The 5,295-nt window shown below is 37.5% G+C and overlaps 1 non-coding gene across 1 annotated transcript; it reads right to left on the bottom strand.

Annotated features, from left to right (window-relative positions):
- Positions 1-3,005: 3,005 nt before the first annotated feature.
- Positions 3,006-3,113, bottom strand: LOC112752138 (small nucleolar RNA R71). Its single transcript, XR_003176582.1, has one exon. It is a non-coding gene; the product is annotated as a small nucleolar RNA R71 (small nucleolar RNA).
- Between the last annotated feature and the right edge of the window lie 2,182 nt (positions 3,114-5,295).

The raw sequence follows: 5,295 nt of genomic DNA, 5'->3' as shown, positions 1-5,295 counted from the left end.
TGACGAACTTCAAACTCGCGAGTGCTGGGCGTAGTGACAGACGCAAAAGGAGGGTGAATCCTATTCCGGTATGATCGAGAACCTCAGATGATTAGCCGTGCTGTGACAGAGCATTTGGACCATTTTCACAAGAGGATAGGATGCAGCCATTGACCACGGTGATGCCTCCAGACGATTAGCCATGCAGTGACAGCGCATCGGACCATTTTTCAGAGAGGATCAAAAGTAGCCATTGACAATGGTGATGTCCTTACATAAAGCCAGCCATAGAAAGGAGTAAGACTGATTGGATGAAGACAGCGGGAAAGCAGAGATTCAGAGGGACGAAAGCATCTCTATACGCTAATCTGAAATTCTCACCAATGATATACATAAGTATTTCTATCTTTATTCTCTATTTAATTAGTATTATTTTCGAAAACTCCATAATCAATTATTATCCGCCTGACTGAGATTTACAAGGTGACCATAGCTTGCTTCATACCAACAATCTCCGTGGGATCGACCCTTACTCACGTAAGGTTTATTACTTGGACGACTCAGTGCACTTGCTGGTTAGTTGTATCAAAGTTGTGAATGAAAAACGATTTATTAAGACGTGCGTACAGAGTTTTTGGCGCCGTTGCCTGAGATCACAATTTCGTGCACTAAGTTTTTGGCGCCGTTGCCGGGGATTGTTCGAGTTTGGACAACTGACGGTTCATCATGTTGCTCAGATTGGGTAATTTTCTTCTTATTTTGTTTTCAAAAAATTTTTCAAAAAAATCTTTCAAAAAATTTCTCATCTGTTTTCGAAAATTATTCTAAAATTTTTAAGAATGAATTCTAGAGTTTCATGAGGCATGTTGAAGCCTGGCTGGCTGTAAAGCCATGTCTAATTCTTTTGGATAGGGGCTTCCAACCATCAGCATAGAGGCAAGTTAATTGGAATGTCAGCTGTGGCACGTCTGAGTTACATACTAAAGCTTGGCTGGCTATTAAGCCATGTCTAACCCTCAGATTGGAGCTTTAGACTAAGATTGCAAGATTCCTGGAATTCATATTAAAGATTTTGGAATCTTTATTTTTCTTTTTTTTTTCAAATTAATTTTCGAAAAATCCAAAAAAATCATAAAATCATAAAAATAAAAAATATTTTGTGTTTCTTGTTTGAGTCTTGAGTCAATTTTTAAGTTTGGTGTCAATTGCATGCTCATCTTGTATTTTTTTCGAAATTTCATGCATTCATAGTGTTCTTCATGATCTTCAAGTTGTTCTTGGTAAGTCTTCTTGTTTGATCTTGATGTTTTCTTGTTTTGTGTCTTTTCTTGTTTTTCATATGCATTTTTGCATCCATAGAGTCTAAACATGAAAGATTTCTAAGTTTGGTGTCTTGCATGTTTTCTTTGCATTAAAAATTTTCAAAAATATGTTCTTGATGTTCATCATGACATTCAAAGTGTTCTTGGTGTTCATCTTGACATTCATAGTGTTCTTGCATGCATTCATTGTTTTGATCCAAAATTTTCATGCATTGCATCATTTTCATGTTTTTCTCTTTCATCATTAAAAATTCAAAAATCAAAAAAATATCTTTCCCTTTTTCACTCATAAATTTCGAAAATTAGATTTGACTTTTTCAAAACTTTTTAAAATCTAGTTGTTTTTATGAGTCAAATCAAATTTTCAATTTAAAAATCTTATCTTTTCAAAATCTTTTCAAAAATCAAATCTTTTTCATTTTTCTTATCTTTATCACAAAATTTTCGAAAATAACATCATCAATTAATGTTTTGATTCAAAAATTTCAAGTTTGTTGCTTACTTGTTAAGAAAAATTCAAACTTTAAGTTCTAGAATCATATTTTGTGATTTCTTGTGAATCAAGTCATTAATTGTGATTTTAAAAATCAAATCTTTTTCAAAACTAATTTCAATCATATCTTTTCAAAAATATATTTTTATCTTATCTTTTTCAAAATCATATCTCTTTCAAAAATTTGATTTTAAAATATCTTTTCTAACTTCTTATCTTCTTATCTTTTCAAAATTGATTTTCAAATTTGTTTCAACTAACTAACTAACTTTTTGTTTGTTTCTTATCTTTTTCAAAACTACCTAACTAACTCTCTCTCTCTAATTTTCGAAAATCCCTTCCCTCTTTTTCAAAATTTCTTTTTAATTAACTAATTATTTTAATTTTTGATTTTAATTTTCGAAAATTACTACCCTTTTTCAAAAACTATTTTCGAAAATCACTAACTCTTTTTCAAAAATAATTTTCGAAAATTCCCTTTCTCTCTCATCTCCTTCTATTTATTTATTCATCTACTAACACTTCTCTTCATCTCACATCTCTGCTCTCCTCACCCTTGTGTTTCTTTCTTTACATTACATTCTTTTCTTCTTCCTTTCTTCTACTCACACAGGGACCTCTATACTGTGGTAAAAAGGATCCCTATTATTATTATTTTTCTGTTCCCTCTTTTTCATATTAGCAGGAGCAAGGACAAGAACATTCTTGTTGAAGCAGATCCAGAACCTGAAAGGACTCTGAAGAGGAAACTAAGAGAAGCTAAATTACAACTATCCAGCAAGCACCTTTCAGAAATTTTCGAACAGGAAGAGGAGATGGCAGCCGAAAATAATAATAATGCAAGGAGGATGCTTGGTGACTTTACTGCACCTAATTTCAATTTACATGGAAGAAGCATCTCCATCCCTACCATTGGAGCAAACAACTTTGAGCTGAAACCTCAGCTAGTTTCTCTGATGCAGCAGAACTGCAAGTTTCATGGACTTCCATCTGAAGATCTTTTTCAGTTCTTAACTGAATTTTTGCAGATCTGTGATACTATTAAGACTAATGGAGTAGATCCTGAAGTCTACAGGCTCATGCTTTTCCCTTTTGCTGTAAGAGATAGAGCTAGAGTGTGGTTGGACTCTCAACCCAAAGATAGCCTGAACTCTTGGGATAAGCTAGTCACGGCTTTCTTAGCCAAGTTCTTTCCTCTTCAAAAGCTGAGCAAGCTTAGAGTGGATGTTTAAACCTTCAGACAGAAAGAAGGTGAATCCCTCTATGAAGCTTGGGAGAGATACAAACAACTGACCAAAAAGTGTCCTTCTGACATGCTTTCAGAATGGACCATCCTGGATATATTCTATGATGGTCTGTCTGAATTAGCTAAGATGTCATTGGATACTTCTGCAGGTGGATCCATTCACCTAAAGAAAATGCCTGCAGAAGCTCAAGAACTCATTGACATGGTTGCTAATAACCAGTTTATGTACACTTCTGAGAGGAATCCTGTGAGTAATGGGACGCCTCAGAAGAAGGGAGTTCTTGAAATTGATACTCTGAATGCCATATTGGCTCAGAACAAAATATTGACTCAGCAAGTCAATATGATTTCTCAGAGTCTGAATGGAATGCAAGCTGCATCCAGCAGTACTCAAGAGGCGCCTTCTGAAGAAGAGGCTTATGATCCTGAGAACCTTGCAATAGCAGAGGTGAATTACTTAGGTGAACCTTATGGAAACACCTATAACCCATCATGGAGAAATCACCCAAATCTCTCATGGAAGGATCAACAAAAGGCTCAACAAAGCTTTAATAATGGTGGAAGAAACAGGTTTAGCAATAGTAAGCCTTTTCCATCATCCACTCAGCAACAGACAAAGAACTCTAAACAAAATACTTCTAATTTAGCAAACTTAGTCTCTGATCTATCTAAGGCCACTGTAAGTTTCATGAATGAAACAAGGTCCTCAATTAGAAATTTGGAGGCACAAGTGGGCCAGCTGAGTAAAAGGATCACTGAAATCCCTCCTAGTACTCTCCCAAGCAATACAGAAGAAAATCCAAAAGGAGAGTGCAAGGCCATTGACATAGCCATCATGGCCGAAACCACAAAAGAGGAGGAGGACGTGAATCCCAAGGAGGAAGACCTCCTAGGACGTCCAGTGATCAATAAGGAGCTTCCCTCTGAGGAACCAAAGGAATCTGAGACTCATCTGGAGACCATAGAGATTCCATTGAACCTCCTTATACCCTTCATGAGCTCTGATGAGTATTCTTCTTCTGAAGAGAATGAGGATGTTACTGAAGAGCAAGTTACCAAGTACCTTGGTGCAATCATGAAGCTGAATGCCAAATTGTTTGGTATTGAGACTTGGGAAGATGAACCTCCCTTGTTCACCAATGAACTAAGTGATCTGGATCAACTGACATTGCCTCAGAAGAAACAGGATCCTGGGAAGTTCCTAATACCTTGTACCATAGGCACCATGATCTTTGAAAAGGCTCTGTGTGACCTTAGTTTAGGGATAAGCCTCATGCCCCTCTCTGTAATAGAGAAACTGGGAATCTTTGGGGTGCAAGCCACTAAAATCACATTAGAGATGGCAGACAATTCAATAAAATAGGCTTATGGACAAGTAGAGGACGTGTTAGTAAAGGTTGAAGGCCTTTACATCCCTGCTGATTTCATAGTCCTAGATACTGGGAAGGATGAGGATGAATCCATCATCCTTGGAAGACCCTTCCTAGCCACAGCAAGAGCTGTGATTGATGTTAACAGAGGTGAACTAGTCCTTCAATTGAATGGGGACTCCCTTGAGTTTAAAACTCAAGTACATCCTTCTGTAAACATGGAAAAGATGCACAGTAAGCTTCTCTCAAAACAGAGTCAACTAGAGCCCCCACAGTCAAACTCTAAGTTTGGTGTTGGGAGGCCACAACCAAATTCTAAGTTTGGTGTTGAACTCCCATATCCAAACTCTAAGTTTGGTGTTGGGGAGTCTCAACAATGCTCTGAACATCTGTGAGGCTCCATGAGAGCCCACTATCAAGCTATTGACATTAAAGAAGCGCTTGTTGGGAGGCAACCTAATTTTTATTTATCTAATTTTATTGTTCTTTCATGTTTTATTAGGTTCATAATCATGTGGAATCACAAAATAAATATAAAAATTGAAAACGGAATCAAAAATAGCAGAAGAAAAATCACACCCTGGAGGAGGATCTCATTGGCATTTAAACGCCAGTAAGAAGCATCTGGCTGGCGTTCAACGCCAGAACAGAGCATGGTTCTGGCGCTGAACGCCCAAAATGGGAAGCATCTGGGCGTTTGAACGCCAGAATTGCACCCTGGAGAAGAGCTGGCGCTGAACGCCCAGAACAAGCATGGTTCTGGCGTTCAACGCCAGAAATGGGCAGCAAATGGGCGTTCAACGCCCAGAACAAGCACCAATCTGGCGCTGAACGCCCAGAGTTGTGTGCAAGGGTATATTGCATGCCTAATTTGGTGCAAGGTTG

The sequence above is a fragment of the Arachis hypogaea genome, chromosome 15 (genome assembly GCF_003086295.3).
Source record: "Arachis hypogaea cultivar Tifrunner chromosome 15, arahy.Tifrunner.gnm2.J5K5, whole genome shotgun sequence".
In the NCBI taxonomy this organism is placed as follows: domain Eukaryota; kingdom Viridiplantae; phylum Streptophyta; class Magnoliopsida; order Fabales; family Fabaceae; genus Arachis; species Arachis hypogaea.
This window is presented reverse-complemented; position numbering and strand designations above follow the sequence as displayed.